We start from the raw sequence: 18,036 nt of genomic DNA, 5'->3' as shown, positions 1-18,036 counted from the left end.
TTGTTTGCTTGAGGACAAGCACAGTTCTAAGTTTGGGGTTGTGATAACAGTTGAAAAACTGTTATTTTCATGCTTGAAATTGATACTAAAACCAACCTTTAACACTTAGAAACTAGCTTGAAATCATGCTTTTATTCATATTTTCAGAAATAAGAGAGCTGGACAGGTTTATGCTTGATTTCAGTGTTTTTGTGCAAGTTTTAAGGTGAATTTGGTGAAAGAAGTGAAGAAGGAGAGAGATGAAATCAGAAAAGACATCAAAAAGTGCAAAAGGAGAAGCCGCAACTGCCGCTCAGCGACAGTTTACCGTTGAGCGGCACTCAGAAGCTCACGGGGGATCTGCTGAGGGGCAAAATGGCCGCTGAGGGGAAGAAACCATCTCACGCACTTACCGCTGAGCGGTACTTTACCGCTGAGCGGCACACTTATGGGCTTGGGCCTAAATTTTTTGTAATTTTAGAATAGTATATAAGCTTTAGGACGTCCTAGGGTTTGTATCTTTGGCAGAAACGAAGCAAACACTCTCTCTTCCACCCCTTTGAAGGAGGATCTTGGATGCTCAGGCTACCTCTTCACCTTTCTAGGGTTTTATCTTTCATTCTTTCATTATTATTCATCTAGTTTCACCATGAATATGGTGAACTAAACCTTGTATTGTTGTTGGGGAATCAATGTAGTCTTGTGAAACTCTCATATATGGAATTTGTTTTTACATCTTATATTTAAGACCTATGCTTTCTTTCATCATTAGTTAGGGTTTTTCCTCTTTGCTCAATGCTTGCTTTGTTTAACTCATTCAATGCATGATTATTGATTTTGTCGATACGGGAACATACGGGGAAGTCTAGATCCGGGGAATTTCTCCCAATAGTATATTGGTTGCCGTTAAGCTCCTGCACTAAAAGAACTAATTATTAGGAATGCTAGGAATCGTATGAACTCGTAATTAGGGATAGGCCTTCTTGCAAGGTAATTTAGAGAGTGACATTAACAATGATGAAAAGAATGTTGAATTCCTAAAGTATATGAGAGTGGATAAGATGAAATTGATAACCCCAACAACATACTCATCCATATATTCCATTGAAGTGTTTGTATTTTGTTTTAGCCATTGATCAAATTCATGCATACATGTTTATTTTCTGTTTTGCATATTAAACTCCACTTATTTCGTTCTTAAGTCTTAAATAATCAACGAATCACATAACTAAACTAGGCCGTGAGTCCTTTGGGAGAACGATACTTGGTCTTACCGAGTTTATTACTTGAAACGATTCGGTCACACTTGCCGATTGTTAAACAAGTTTGTGGTGCCGTTTTTCGGTGTTCATAAATTTGTCCTCAGCGGTAAGTGCGTGAGTTGTTTTTCTCCCCTCAACGGCCTTTTCACTCCTCGGCGGAGCCAACGTGACTGCCTAAGTGCCGCTCAGCGGTAAACTGCTGCTGAGCGGCAGTTGTGGCTTCTCCTTTTGCACTTTTTGATGTCTTTTCTGATTCCATCTCTATCCTTCTTCACTTCTTTCACCAAATTCACCTTAAAACATGCATAAAAACACTGAAATCAAGCATAAACCTGTCCAGCTCTCTTATTTCTAAAAATATAACCAAAAGCATGATTTCAAGCTAGTTTCTGAGTGTTAAAGGTTGCTTTTAGTATCAATTTTAAGCTTGAAAATAACAGTTTTTCAACTGTTATCAGTGTACTGTTTTGACTCTTCTAGAATATGGAGATTCTATCTCATCCAGTCATCAGGAACTTTTCTTCCTCTTCCAATCTTTTCTTTTTCCTGTACCTAAAACAATAAACAATGTTTACCTTTAACCTTGGGCTTTTCATCTTCAGGGCTAGTCATGAGTACATCTTGAAATGCAGCTTTATGACTAGCTTCTTCCTCCTGCATCTACCTCTCTTCTTTGAAGACATCTACCACAACTCTCTCTTCTCTATCTTGGAGCACCACTATACCTTCGTTCACATCAATGATGGCTTTAGCCGTTTTCATAAACCGTCTTCCGAGAATAATGGGTATCTTTTCAGTTTCCATCTCCATCACCACAAAGTTTACCAAGAACTGGAGTTTGCCTACACAATCTATAATATCTTCTACTATTCCACAGGGTTCCTTTGAAGATCCATCTGCCATTACTAAGTTAACCTTTACAGGCTTCACATCAACATCACCGATCTGCTCCAGTAAAGAATAAGGTATCAAGTTAACACTTGATCCTAAATCAAGTAAGGCCTTTTTTATCCTTTTCTTCCCTATTGTGCATGGAATGGAAAAGCCTCCTGGATCTTTTGGTTTTGGAGGGAATGGCTCCTTTTTAACAACTTTATACTTTTTTGTATCATCATTTCGACGTCTTTTCTTTGTAGAGACTTCTTCCTCAGGTTTAGTATAAACTGAAATTTGTTGTAATATCTAGTTCCAAGGTACATGATTGTCCACCATCTTGAATAATTCTGTAAAATCAAATTGTTTCTCTTGATTGATTGGAAAAGGAAAAATATCATTACTCTTTATCTCTCTTCTCTCTCCTTTCTCTTTTCTCTCTTCTTTTTCTATCTCTCCTTTTTCTAACTCAGCTGTCTCATCATTTATACTCTTCAACACTTTACATTCTTCCCTGGGGTTAGCCTCAGTATTAGCCCCAAAATTTTTATCTGGCCTCTCTTCCAACTGCTTGGTAATTTGACCCATTTGAGTCTCCAAATTCTTAATAGCAGCTTCAGTGCTCTTTTGAGTAGACTCAGTTTTCTGTATGAACTGATGAAGAGTTTCTTCTATCGTTATTGACCTTTCATTAAGTATAGAAATCTGTTGCCATAAGGTTGGTTGTTGTTGTTGCTTATTGAATTGCCAAGTTTGTCCGGCTTGCCCAGTTTGTTCGTGACCAATGCTTGGGTGTGGTTTCCACCCTTGATTAAAATTCCCCTGACGGTATTGATTGGCCATGAAGTTAACATCCTCTAAGGCTTCTGCTGGAAAAGCGCATTGACCATTGATATGGTCACCTCCACATAATTCACACAACTGTGATTGAACCTGTGCAACAGTTTTTAACTCTTTTGGCAGTTGTGCAAGTGTTTTTGTAAGAGTCTCTACTTGTTGAGTTAGTATCTTGTTCTATGCTAGCAAGGCATCATGGGTTTGTAACTGTAGAACTCCTTTTTGTTGAATAGGATCTCCTCTTTCACTGTTTAGTTCATTATCACTAGTAGCCATATTGTCAATGATTTTTGTAGCTTCCTTTGGAATTTTCCATTTGATATTTCCTCCTGCTGAGGCGTCAAGCATCATCTTGGTTTGTGAACCAAGACCTCCAAGGAAGATTAGGACTACTTCCACTTCATCAAATCCATGTGTGGGTGTCTTTCTTAATAAGCTTTTATATATGTCCCATGCATGCCCCAATGATTCCTCCATGCCTTGCCTGAATGATGAAATCTCTTGCTTTCCTTTATTCACCTTTGATTGTGGAAAGTATTTGTTTAGGAACTTGGTCACCATGCTTCCTACTTTGTAAAGCTTGCTTCTGGAAAAGAATTTAACCAAAGCTTAGCGTTGCCTCCTAATGAGAATGCAAACAGGCTAAGTTTGATTGCTTCGTCCGACACCCCATTTATTTTCACCGTGTTGCAGATCTCATTAAAAGTTGTGAGGTGCTCATATGGGCTTTCGTGAGGAAACCCATTAAATTGATTACTCTTCACCAGTTGGATTAATGCTGGTTTAACCTCCATGTTGGCTGCATTGACCCTCGGTCTTGCTATGCTATTAAAATGTTGAGGTCCAGCTATATTTGTGTAATCTGCAAGAGTTCTTCTGGCATTATTATTCTCCATATTTTCAGTGTTATGGTCAGAACCTTGTGGTGATGGTTGTAACAGAGTTTCCGGAGAAGGAAAAAGTTCTCTAGATGTACGGATTCTTCTCCTCCGTCTAAACCTTCAAGAAGAGGTTCTGTAGTTTTCTTGCTCCTAGTTCGGATTGTTTCCTGCATACACAAACAAACAAATGAGAGTGAGAAAGAAACTCTTGAGTGGAAAGAAAGGCTTGAGAGAGAAAGAAAGAAAGAAGAACTGGTTAAAGATGTACCATTTGTGATGAATGAAGAATGTTTAAAAGCTTTTGACATCTTGAAAAGCAAATTGATCTTAGCCCAGTGATTGTAGCTCTCGATTGGAATCAAAATTTTGAATTGATGTGTGATGCCAGTGATTATGCAATAGGTGTTGTGCTAGGTCAGCGAAAAGAGAAAGTATTTCATATTATCTATTACGCTAGCAAGATTTTGAATGAAGCTCAATTGAATTATGCCACCACAGAAAAAGAATTTCCTGCTATTGTGTATGCTTTGGAGAATTTTAGACCTTATCTCATTGGGTCTAAAGTGATCATCTACACAGATCATGCAGCTATAAAGTATTTGCTAACCAAGTCGGATTCTAAGCCGTGATTGATTAGATGTGTGCTCTTACTACAAGAGTTTGATGTGGAGATCTGTGACATGAAGGGAAGTGAAAATGTAATAGCTGATCACTTATCTAGGTTGGTTAACAGTGAAGTTACAAGCAAGGAAGCTGAAATCTGGGAATCTTTTTCAGATGAAACACTCATGTATATCCAACAAAGGTCGTGGTTTGTTGATATGGCTAATTTCAAAGCTGTAGGAGTAATTCCAGAAGATCTTAACTGGCAATAAAGAATTTTTTTTTACATGATGCCAAGCAATTTATCTGGGATGATCCTTATTTGTTCAAGATTGGAGCTGATAACCTTCTGAGGCGATGTGTGACAAATGAAGAAGCAGAAGGAATTCTCTGGCACTGTCATGATTCGCCTTATGGGGGACATTTTAATGGAGAAAGAACAACAACAAAAGTTCTCCGGTCAAGATTTTATTGCCCTACCCTGTTTAAAGATGCTCATAATCATGCTAGAAATTATGATAAATGTCAAAAGACTAGGGCTATTTCAAGACGTCATGAGATGCCAATACAAAGAATTTTAGAGGTTGAAGTCTTTGATTGTTGGGGTATTGATTTTGTGCGACCCTTTCCAACATCTTTCAACAATGAATATATATTGGTGGCAGTGGATTATGTGAATAAATGGGTGGAAGCTCTGGCTTATCCCAAGACTGATGCTAGCATTGTGATTAAATTTTTGAAGAGGCAGGTTTTTTCACGCTTTGGAACTCCAAGAGTACTTATTAGTGATGGAGGATCTCATTTTTGTAACTTTCAGCTTGCAAAAGTACTCAAACATTATGGTGTGAGACATAAGGTGGCTGCACCTTCTCATCCACAGAAAAATGGACAAGCTGAGGTGTCTAACAGAGAGATAAAGAGGATTTTAGAGAAAACAATTGCTTCATCAAGAAAGGATTGGTCACAGAAATTGAATGATGCTCTCTAAGCATATAGGACGGCAATGAAGACATCTATGGGTTTATTACCTTTTCAGCTAGTCTATGGGAAAGCATGTCATTTGCCAGTGGAGATGGAACATAAAGCTTTGTGGGCTCTTGATAAACAAATTTTTAATCCCTGAAAATGGAGTCAAAAGCTTGTTAATACCTCGACAAGTGGACCGAATCGTATCAAGTAATAATAAATGGTAAGACCAAGTATCGTTTCCCAAGAGACTCACGACACTAAACAATTTTGTGATTACTTAACTAATTAAGACTCTAAAGAACAAATTTTGGGGGTTTTGAATGCAAATACAATAAACTAAACATGAATGAAATTTGATCAATTGAGGCTAAACACAAGAATGAATGGATGAAGTTGATGATATTGTTGTTGGGTTTAAATTTCACCTAATTTACTCTCATGCATATATGAATTGGTCTTCTTCATTAATGTTAATGTCACTTTATAATTTACCTTAAACCCGATGTCATGGTGAAGAAAGCCTACTCCTAATTACTAGTTCACAATGTGATAGAAGCGACCTCCACCTTCAAGAATGGAGTGGCTTCTCTATCCAGAAGTGGCAGCGAAACGAAGTTTACGGATGAAGCTGGCGATGCTTGCAAGGTGTTCGATGAAATGTCTGGCAGAGTTTTGGATGTGGTGTGATGTGAGTTCTAACTCAGACGGCCTTCCAAAGGGGAAGGGAGCTAGAGGGAAACGTGCTAAAGAGGCACAAAGATTGAACTCGAGATAAGAATTGTTGGATTCATTGCAGCAACATTTCTGTACATCACTCAAGTTGATTTACAAAAAGGAGAAGCTCTCTTTTATAGAATAAGAGAAGCCTCTGAATGGTGCAAAAGAAGCTACAAATTTACATGTGTTGATGAAGATAGCCAATATGGGATGTGTTTCACTTGGAAAATGTGCTTTAAAGGAAGAAGATGCACGACTTGGATATGTTTCACGTGGGAAATGTTTAAAGTGTGAAATGGTTGATGCAAAGATAGCGGCCACGTGCTAGCAGCTTGTTTATTACAGAAATGGCACTTCTTCTTTGCTTTCTTTTCCTTCCTTTGGTTGGAAAACCTTCAAAGATGTAAATGTATGGGTTCCCACCTTTATTGGTAACCTACAAAACAAGGTAAAGATATTTAGTTAAAGAAGAACATGCTAAGACTTAGAAAGAAAAGATTAAGTCCTTATTGAACTTCCCTTTCTTGGTCTTAGAGGGAAGTTGATACTTCTTCGGATGGAAAGTCCCTAAAGGGGTTACCATCATTCCCTCCCTCTTGAAAAATGATTTGTCCTCAAATCGTGAAGAAAGAGAGGAGCACAACTTTGGTTTTTATTGGCCACCAGGGTCAAAAAGATATCTACAAAAGATAGCAAAACTTAGTATGATTATGGAGATATATGCAAAGATAAGAAGATAAAATGAATGCCTTTTGACAAAAATTTTATTAGAAGAAGTCTTGGCCTTTAATATATTTTTGGGTTCACTTTGTTTTGAGCATTCCCATGATAAAATGAAGAAATAAAGTGATGTTTTTGAGAAGAAGAGTCAAGGTATTTACCTTTGAATGAAGAAGTTAACAACATGCATACCTTTGTCTCCTTCTATTCTTGAGAAGGTTGCTTATCCAACCTATTTTCTTGTTTTCTTTCTTTTTCAATGTTTTCTTTGATTTTTATCTCATCCTCTTTCTGTTGTTGAGGTGTAAGAGGAATGAATGTGATTTTATTTCCTTTATGAAGGAAAGTTATTTTGTTGGTATAACCATCATGAGTGGAGTTATGATCATATAGCCATGGCCTACCAAGTAATACATGCCCAGCATCCATTGGAACTACATCATATAAAACGTTTTCTTCATAGTTGCCAATGGTTATTGGTATGGTTACTTGTGTGTTCACTACTATTTCTTCATCCTCTATTATCCACTGAAGCGTATAAGGCTTGGGATAAGGAATAGTAGGTAAGGTCAATTTGTTCACCACTCTAGAACTACAACAATTGTAAGAGGAACCACTATCCACAATCAATGAACAAGTGTTTTCAAAGATTTTGCATCGTGTTCTGAATAGGTTTTCCCTTTGTGATTGTTCTAGTTCTTTGGTTTGACTTCCAAGAAGTCGTCTTACCAATAATAACTCACCTTCACAAGGTAAGGCTTCTTCCTCAGATATAGAAGTATCTGAGTCACTAGAAGAATCTTCATTTTGACTTTGATGGTCTAAGAGATAAGTAGACTGTTTGTGAGGACGCTTATAAGAATAATGTCCTCTCTCTCCACACTTAAAGCATTTGGTCTCTCTACCCCTTGTTTCTTTTGAAGATTCTTTGTGAAACGTATTTCTTTCTCGCTCTCTCTTTTTCTTTACCTCTCACTTTCTCTTTCTCTTTTTCTTTTTCTTGAGGCTTTTCATACCTCTTTGGACTACCCTCCCTCTTAGGATCTTTCCTATACTCGGAGGTGGTAGGGTAATTCGTTTTAGTGAAAGCATTTCTTCTAATTTGTTCTTCCACTCTCACACATAGTTGCACAAAGTCATTGAGATCTAAATAAGGTAAAAGCTCTACCTTATCTCTGATGTCATAGTTAAGACCGCTTTGGAACCTAGCTATGGTGAATCTCTCTTCCTCTTTGATTCTAGCTCTTTACATGAGTAATTCCAACTTTTGTCTATATTCCTCAACACTCATGTTTCTTTGTTGAAGTCTATGGAGCTTGTCCATGACCTCTATGGCATAGTAGGTTGGAACATGCCTCCGATGCAAGGCTGCCTTTAACTCATTCCAGTATTGGATGGTATAGTCGCCATGCATCTTTTGATCTCTAATTATGGAGGTCCACCAATAGAGGGCTGAACCTTGAAAAGTCAAGGTGGCTAGGGTCACTCTCCTCCAATCATCTATGTGGTAACACTCAAAAATTTGTTCAACCTTCATCTCCCACTCAAAATATTGTTCCACATTGTCTCTGCCATAGAAGGGGGAAAGTCTAGTTTGGGTTCCACATGATGGTCTTTGTGATGGTGGTGTCTCCTAGGCGGGTCTTGATAGTGATCATAAGGACTAAAACTATTGAAATCACTATGTTGGGAATGATCACGATGATCATGGTGTTGCCTATGAGAGTGTTCCTCATGATTTTGTCCTCTCTGATTGAGAGTGAGGTTATTAACCATTTGTCTCAGTTCATTTAACTCAAATTTAGTTCTATTAAGTTCCTCACTCAATTGCATATTGTCCTGATCATGATGAAAGGTACCTTGAACACTAGAGTTAGTCATACTTGTGAAGTAGAGAAAATATTTTCAAAAAAGTTTTGAAAGGCTTCACAAGTCTTGAGTCAAAAAATTTTCAAAGATTGTTTTTGTATTTTTGGTGAGTGACTTCTAGAGAGATTCTAAAGGTGAAGAAACCAAATAGCTCCCAGGAAGGAGAGGTGAGTCGCAATGGCCAAGCTTAAAAACCTTGTCGTTCCTTAGCTAGAGTTTCTCCTAACATTTCTTACCCAAGTTTCAATGGAGAAGTCTTTCAAAAACTTTTGGAATGCAACAATGAGATGCGCCTAGAAACCAAAAGAAGGTTTATCTATATGAGCGCGCACCTAGATATCACGGAGACTTAAAACAGAAATTAAACATCAAGCAAAATATTAAAGAAAGAATGAAAATGGAAAGGAAATATGAGACTCGACCCTAATTGAAAGTGCAAGTGACACTTGGAGCCACTTGACACACTTTCACACTAAGAAGTGGAAACTAAGCTATTAGAATGTTTGATTGTGCACTTGAAATTGCTTAAAGCATTTTTCCAAGCCACTTTAAGTTGCAAAAATGAAAAACCAAATAAACTTCAAATGTTCCGTGATATAAAGCCAAAATACAAGTAAAAGTTGTGGACAAAGGAACAAAGCCAAGTGTGGTTGTTATTTGAGGTTACTGGACAACCAAAATTGGTGTGTTTTTGCTGTTGAAAAAGTGTGCTGGAACAACAAAAAGAATGTGCTCTTGGAGTCCAAGCTTGAAGCCAATTTAACATGTTTTCCACTCCCTAATATGCTACCCCTTTAGAGAAGCAATCTGGATGTTTAAACTGCACCACAACGTCACAACAAGCCAAGCAAACCAACAAACACAGTTAACACAAAGCTTGCACTGCACCAGATTTTTTTCCAGTGAAAACCAGTTTTTATAGCAGAAAGGAAAGCCTATTACATTGATTTCTAATGACTTTGGGCTGGAAAAAGAGGTGGCACTCAAAAGGAACCTAGGAAATGATCTAGAACAGATTAATCAAGCAAGAAAAACTCAAAACAGTGAGTGAACCGTGTGCAATGAAAGTGTTTGATGGAAATTCCAAACTGTTTGACAAAATGCCACAAAGAACAACAGATTTTGTGTTTTCTGGTTTTTAATCTTTCAAAACTAGATTGCAGGGATTAATGTGCTTTTTATCATTTGTTTACATTGGCATAAGCATTTAAATGTGTATCACTAGTGGAAAAATCGCTTTTTGTGATTGGTAAAAATGACCTATTATGATAGGAGGCCTGACATCACAGTTCTGGGCATCATAATAAGGTTCAGCGTATTATGAAAAATCTGTCACCTATCATAATATGTCAAATATATTATGACAAGTAACTTTTTACCTATCATAAAAACTTGATTTTTTTTTTACAAAAATTACATGCTTACATTTGATATCCAATCAATTTATAATTAATTTTCTTGTATTATGATCTCATCCAATCAATATCCAAGAAAATTGCAAAGAGTTCATTGCTCTGGAAATAGACCAAAGAAAAATTGTAAGCTTCAAAATTCTATTTGAGTAAACTCTCACTTGATAAGGAATATTTGGTTTGATGTTCTGTGATCGTGCATAACTAGTTATATTCGTATACACTACTCTATATTGTTGGATAAGCTCCTCTAAAGTCACTGAATCTAGGAGCTTTTGAGTTGGATGCATTTGAGTCTTGGTTGGCTATGAGAATCTATAGTAAAATTATCAAGGTACAAGAAAGTAAAGTGTAAAGTCCCTAGGAGACAACTCACTGTAAGATTCAAATGAGAATGGTTACCAAAATAAGATTCAAGAGACCTTCATCTTCATCAACAAATGAAAAATCCCCGTTGATATATTCATCTGCAACGCCTAAATCTTCCTGTGGCATCACCTGAAAAACATGTACGAATGATAGTTTTTAGTTGCTTGTCAACTTAATTTTATAATTGCATTGACAGAGATAAAGATATTTTGTCACTTACACAGCTAGAATGACATCAATCAGTAAGTATACTTAACCTCAAATTTAATAGTATATACCTTCCAATAAAACTTTGCACTGTGTATTCTCAAAACACACTTCAGAATGCCTTTTCCTCTAGTTCCCTCAAAGTTGAACATTGTTCCTCTTTGAATTTAAAGACAATTAGTGTTGTCTGCTATTAAAAATCACCTTGCAACTAAAATTCTACGAATGAAATGCTGGAATTGAATCTCGAAAAAGCAGGCGGTAGTCCAAGAATCCCCTTCGACGAGAGTGCCTTCGTGAGTAACAGTGAGTGTCGAGAATCCCCTTGGTTATTCTACTCTCAAACAGACTACAGGTCGAGCCCCAAACTCTAGATGAAAAACCCCCAAATTGCAATCCAACCCTTATTCTGATTGAAAGGGAGAAATATAAAATTTTGTGGATTAGGGTAGACATTACCTTAGAACAACTTTTGTCCATGGTCCTGTAGGAGACGACGGCGACAACAACGACGTGGAGGTGAGGTGTCGACGGTGTGGAGGCGTGCCGTCGATGACGCGGAGGCTCAAAGGAGTATGTGCGGCGTTGAGGCTTTGAGACGTGTAAGGGTTTCAAGAACAAGAATGAAAGAAATCAAATGGGAACAAGAAAAAGAAATTTTAGTGCTCAAGGACGAGAATGAAAGAAATGAAAAAAAGAGGTTTTTCCCCTTAAGTGTTTTAATTTCTATAATAATAAGTTTTCTCATAATTTCCATTTTTCCACCGTGCCCAACTTATTATGATAGGTGGTTTTTACATATCATAATACAAGTAATTTTTATTACGAAAATGCCACTGCTACACTTATTATGACAGGTTTCTTAAAATACATCATAATATATCTTAGTTTTATTACGAAATTGCCATCGGCAAATGTATTATGACAGGTGAATTTCACCTATCATAATAGTCCATCATGGAATCCTCTTTTCCAACTAGTGTATGGAAACAGAATCCCCAGCTCTTGCCAATCCAAATTGAAAGGCTAATTAAGAATAACTGGAAATAGCAAGAAAAACTACATTTTGCACCAGCAAATGCATTTGAAAATGGTGCTTTGAGATGAAAAAATGAGTAGCAGTGGTTTTATGGCATAACTAATGGTTCAAGCAACTTTATATGCTTAAATTGAAGGTGTTCAAACTGTCAATCAACAAGGAAATGGACCACACTCGAAACTCACTGGTCCACTTAAAAAAAGTAAGCAAATTCAATGGTTGGGAACTGATTTTGCAAATCTAGCGTAAAATTGACCAAATGAACAGTAACTACAAGTTTTAATTGACCAAAGACACTTGTGGAACCATTGAAAATGCACAGGTAAGTACAGAAACTCAAATTGAGCTCACTAGTTGCTAAATTATGAGAAAAAATGCACTAAAACTGCACTAGAATGAAAAATCAGGGAACTAAACGGTCCAAGAACACAGAGGCACACACAATCAACAATTGATAGTTGTAGTTCCCAAAAATACAGAAAATTATACTAAAAATTGTTGTAGCATGAATAAAACAGCAGATTCAAAGCTGGCTGGATCAAACAATGACTTAAGAAAGGTCCTAACACTAGATCTAACTGCAGAATATCAGCTAGAAGATTTTTAACTCCTAATACCAAACAAAGACAACAATCACGGTGAAAAAAGATTGAGTAAAACTATGACAGCACCTTGTTTCATGATTTTAAGCAACTCAACTATGTTTTTTGCATTCTAGTGACTAATACTGGTTGCCACTGTTTGGAACATCTTTAACATCATCAAATAAACTTGTTCAAAGCTTTAGATGCAAAGAAATCTGGACAAAAGAGATTGCACGTGATCAAACCAGAGAAGCAAATTTGATGCAGATTTGTGATTACTGAATCATGTGTGGACTGATTTAGCACATATAATCAAGGCTACACATTATGTCATTGCCTTAAATGATTCATCTATTGCTACACATGCACTGGAACTCAAATTAAACGAAAAAAGAAAATTACAGCTGAATAGATTCAAAAAGTGGACAAAATTAACACTGCAGCACATTGCACATGACATTGGACAAAACTAGAAAATGAGATTGCAAGCTGAATTGAAGTGAAACTAACGAAATTCACCGGTTAAATGAAAAACAAATGATATGGAACAGTGAATGGAATCAAACATCCACAAAAAACACGAACTGAATCAAACAGTAACAAAAAAAAATTCAAAACAGTTGTAGACATGGTCAACACATGAAAGGATGTGAAAATCAAAAGAAATCATGACTTATCTCTTGAAGACAACACGTGGAAGACTAGGCTCGTGATGCCAAATGATAGAAGCGACCACCACCTTCAAGAATGGAGTGGCTTCTCGGTCCAAAAGTGGTAGTGGAATGGAGTTTTACAGATGAAGTTGGAGATGCTTGCAAGGTGTTCGATGAAATGTCTGGCAAAGTTTTGGATGTGGTGTGAAGTGAGTTCTAACTCAGACGGCCTTCCAAAGGGTAAGGGAGCTAGAGGGAAACGTGATAAAAAGGCACAAAGATTGAACTCGAGATAAGAAAGCTAGAGTCATTGCAGCAATATTTATTTACATCACTCAAGTTAATTTACAAAAAGGAGAAGCTCTCTTTTATAGAATAAGAGAAGGCTCTGAAGTGTGCAAAAGAAGCTACCAATTTACATGTGCTGATGAAGATAGCCAGCATCGGATGTGTTTCACATTGAAAATGTGCTTCAAAGGAAGAAGATGGACGACTTGGATATGTTTCACATGGGAAATGTTTAAAATGTGAAATGGTTGATGCAAAGATGGTGGCCACATGCTAGCATCTTGTTTATTACAAAAATGGCACTTCTTCTTTGCTTTTTTTTCCTTCCTTTGCTTGGAAAACCTTCAAAGATGTATATGCATGGGTTCTCCCCTTTATTGGTAACCTACGAAACAAGGTAAAGACATTTAGTTAAAGAAGAACATGCTAAGACTTAGAAAGAAAAGATTAAGTCCTTATTGAACTTCCCTTTCTTGGTCTTAGAGTGAAGTTGATACTTCTTTGGATGGAAAGTCCCTAAAGGGGTTACCATCATTCCCTCCCTCTTGAAAAACGATTTATCCTCAATTCAGGAAGAAAGAAAGAAGCACAACTTAGTATGATTATGGAGATATATGCAAAGATAAGAAGATCAAATGAATGCCTTTTGACAAAAAAATTATTAGAAGAAGTCTTGGCCTTTAATATATTTTTGGGTTCACTTTGTTTTGAACATTCCCATGATAAAATGAAGAAACAAAGTGATTTTTTTTAGAAGATTCAAGGTATTTACCTTTGAATGAAGAAGTTAACAACATGCATACCTTTGTCTCCTTCTATTCCTTAGAAGGTTGCTTGTCCAACCTATTTTCTTGTTTTCTTTCTTTTTTAATATTTTCTTTGAGTTTTATCTCATCCTCTTTCAGTTGTTGAGGTGTAAGAGGAATGAATGTGATTTTATTTCCTTTATGAAGGAAAGTTATTTTGTTGGTATAGTCATCATGAGTGGAGTTATGATCATATATCCATGGCCTACCAAGTAATACAGGCCCAGCATACATTGGAGCAACATCACATAAATTTTTTTCTTCATAGTTGCCAATGGTTATTGGTATGGTTACATGTGTGTTCACTACTATTTCTTCATCCTCTTTTATCAACTGAAGCGTATAAGGCTTGGGATGAGGAATAGTAGGTAAGGCCAATTTGTTCACCGTATGTGTCTATATCGATAAAATCAATGATCATGCAATTGAATGAGTTAAACAAAGCATGCATAGAGGATAGAGGAAAGACTCTAACAATTAATGAAGTAAAGCATATATAATCAAGAATCAATTGAATACATGAGAGTTTAAGAGGTTACATCTTTTCCAACAACAAATAAGGTTTAGCTCTCCATTATCATGGAGAAACTAGATGAACAATGGAATGAAAGAATGGAAGAGATAAAAAAAACCCTAGAAAGAGAAGAGGAGGTTTAAATCTACCCCAAGGGGTGAGAAGTGTGTTTTTGTGCCCAAGGCATCAAAAGATACTAACTCTAGGACGTGCAAGTCCTTAAATAGAACATAAAAACAACAGAAAACAGGTCGAACCCCATAAAAAAACAACAAAAAACAGGTCCAAGCCCACGTCGTCGGCGCTCAGTGCCAAAATGGCGCTCAGCGGTAGCTGCGACACTCAAAACTTGCGCTCAGCTCAACTTTGGCGCTCAGCGCAACTTTTTCTACATTCTGGTTGACTAATTGACTTTTCTGTACTGCTTGACTTTTTTGCGCTCTGGTTGATTTTTCTGCATTCCAACCATTCGGTACTTTAACTCTTCTTTCAAATCATTCCAATAGCCTACAAAATCAAGGGAATCTAGCAAAAAACCATTAAATTCACCTTCAACTCTCTTGTTCACAAAACTAAAGCAAAAACATGAGTTGAAGCAAGCTTCTAAGTAAAAAATGGTGTTTTTAATATCAAAATTAAGTATAAAAATAACGGTTTTTCAAGCGTTATCAAAACCCCAAAGTTGAAACTTTGCTTCTCCTCACGCAAAATGTAACTTGGCTTAAACAAAATACTCTTACTACAATGGTCTAGCACACCAAAAAGCATTTTTTTCTAGGACAAGTAAATCACTCATGTTTGCTCATCATAAAAAGATTAGTCAAGATATAATGATGCTTTAGGCAATCAAGCTTCAACTATGGTGCTCAGATAATCAAGACATACACAAAAGATGCAAACCTCATGAATAATCAACCAACCAAGCAAGAATGTTATCATATAGTGCATGGAAAAATTCCTCACCAAACATAGTGTTTCACTCAAGCACTCAAAAGTGTTTCACTCAAACTCAAAGGTGTATAGTGAGGTATCACTCTTACACTCTACCATCACAATGTCACATGAATCAACTTTACCTTTCATTTAACCACATATCAAACACACTCACAAGCAAGTTATCATCACAAGGACTTTTCAAGGCTTGTATTGAGGCTGGGCTAAGAAGAAAATTGGTTTTTCTAGACAACAACATTCCTTGAGTTAAGAGAGTACACAATTCATTTATTCTCATTAAATCTCAAATCTCTTTCTTCTTTTATGTGAGAAACCAATATTCAACTCATTCCCAAACTTTACTTGCATTGAGCGTAACCTTTTCTTTTCTTTCTTTTCTTCTCTTTTGCTTTTTTGCTTTTGCTTTTTGTTTTTGCCCAATGCTTTTTAATGAATTTCACAAAGTTCTTTTCGGTTTCTCACTACCCCAAACTTTAACCATTCTCCATTACCACAAAACATACTCTACTTAACTCAAGGTCAGGGTTAGAGAAAACATTGATCTTTATTGGGTTCACCTATAAACATTGGCTTTAAGGGAGAAGAAAACATGGCCTTGATAATATGTAACAAGCAAGCAAGTGGTTCAATCATAGAAAATTAGGAAAAATCAATCATGCTTCCAAAGTAATAGCATTCAATCAATCAAAAACTCTAGAGTCCAATATCTCACGGGTTATTCAAGTTCCACAACTTGATAAACATCCTGCCCAGCATATTGATCACAATTGACATCATGCATATGTTTCAAATAATTATGAGCAACCACCATCTATGCTTAAGAACTAGTCAATAATTATCTCAACATGCATCATAGAACAAGAGAGCAAACACAAGAATATTACTCATCACAAACAACAGTTTATCACATCATACCAAACCATTGCAAACAACTCATTAAACCAAGTACATAAGCAAAAATAAAAATAAAACAAAATTCAAATAAAGCAAAAACATAAAAATCATGATCCAACAGCATCCATCAGTAGATGTTGTCAGTAACATCCATCAATAAATGTCTAGTAGCATAACATCCATCAGTAGATGCTCTCAGTAGCATCCATTAGTAGATGCTCTCTCATCTGAATCTTCCTGCATCCATTAGTAGATGTGAATCCTTCTCATCAGCATCTATCAATAGATGTTAATCTTTCTCATCTTCATCGGCATCCATCAGTAGACGCCTTTAGTAGCATCCATCAGTAGACGCTTAATCACATAACATCCATAAGTAGACACTATCATTCATCACCCTCATCATAGCAACATCCATCAATAGATGTTGTCATCTGAGTCCTCCTAGCATCCCTCAGTAGATGTTATCCAACATCCATCAGTAGATGCTATAATTCCTACAAAGCAAAATCAAATTTAAAAGAAAAAGTCAGAAATTGGGTTGCCACCAATTAAGCGCTTGTTTAACGTCAAGAGCCTGACACCATTAAGCACAATCTGCATCTATGATGTTGGTGTTCCTTTTGCTTTCATCACACGAACTTATCTGCAACATCTTCTTGTTCACCATCTTTACCCTCCTTGAATAAGGAGCCTCAATCTCAATAACTTCATTCTCTTTGATATTTTTAACCACTTCACGCACAGAACTTGGTGAACATGACACTTGAAGGATGACGCTTAGCGCCCTTAATGGGGCGTCCACGCGCCTGCGACCTTCTGTGTCCTTCTTCTCTTGATGATCGTGTACTCGTAGTACATATTTTCGAATATTATCATGCAAACACTAAAGAACACTGCACTATAGCACCCAATTAGCACAAACAGATAAAAAATTAAAAAGATAAAAAGATGAAGAGATATAAAGATAAAAAGATAAAAAGATAAAAAGATAGAAAGATAGAAAGATAACAAAAATTTAAAGAGAAAAAAAATGAAGAGATAGAAAGATAAAAAGATAAAAAGATAGATAGATGGAAAGATAGAAAGATAGAAAGATAAAAAGATAGAAAGATAAAAAGAAAAAAAAAGGTAAAAAGATAAAAAGATGAAAAGATAAAAATAAGAATAACAAGATAAAAAGAAAAACAAATAAAAATATAAAAAAAAAAGATAAAAAGATAAAAAGATAAAAAGACAAAAAGACAAAAAGATAAAAGACAAAAAGATAAAAAAATAGAAAGATAAACTGGAAGCGCCAACAATATTGTGACTCAAAGATTGATAGAGAAACTCCACCTACAAACAAGCTCTTATTCGAATCAAGGCTGGATTAGATTCACTACGGGACAGTGTGTGCAAGAAGTATTATGTGATATTGCTCTAATGGACTCTTATAATCTTTTAGGATGGTCATGGCTTCATTTTAAAGCATTCAATATTGATGAATGTTCGCTTTATTCAAGGCATGACGAAAACAAAATTAAGCTGAAATTTATGATACTAGGACAAGTCAATAAGGATCAACATAGGCTAATGGAGAAAAAAGAAAAAGAAAGAATAGAAA

The 18,036-nt window shown here is 36.3% G+C and overlaps 1 long non-coding RNA gene across 4 annotated transcripts; it reads right to left on the bottom strand.

Annotated features, from left to right (window-relative positions):
- Positions 1-645: 645 nt before the first annotated feature.
- LOC148201145 (uncharacterized) lies at positions 646-11,407 on the bottom strand. 4 transcript variants are annotated; one of them, XR_015786107.1, is made up of 6 exons: positions 11,158-11,407; positions 10,770-11,068; positions 10,525-10,620; positions 7,003-9,530; positions 4,101-6,801; positions 650-3,999 (listed from the first exon to the last, which is right to left on the bottom strand). It is a non-coding gene; the product is annotated as an uncharacterized LOC148201145 (long non-coding RNA). The 4 variants fall into 4 exon arrangements; XR_015786106.1 differs by lacking the exon at positions 7,003-9,530 and having other exon boundaries at positions 646-3,999; XR_015786108.1 differs by lacking the exons at positions 650-3,999; positions 4,101-6,801; positions 7,003-9,530 and having other exon boundaries at positions 10,232-10,620; positions 10,770-11,047; positions 11,158-11,400.
- Positions 11,408-18,036: the final 6,629 nt, after the last annotated feature.

Source organism: Vigna umbellata, chromosome 4 (assembly GCF_029865625.1).
Source record: "Vigna umbellata cultivar VRB3 chromosome 4, Vumbellata_1.0, whole genome shotgun sequence".
NCBI lineage: Eukaryota > Viridiplantae > Streptophyta > Magnoliopsida > Fabales > Fabaceae > Vigna > Vigna umbellata.
Note: the sequence above shows the minus strand (reverse complement) of the source record. Positions and strands in the feature narration are given on the sequence as shown.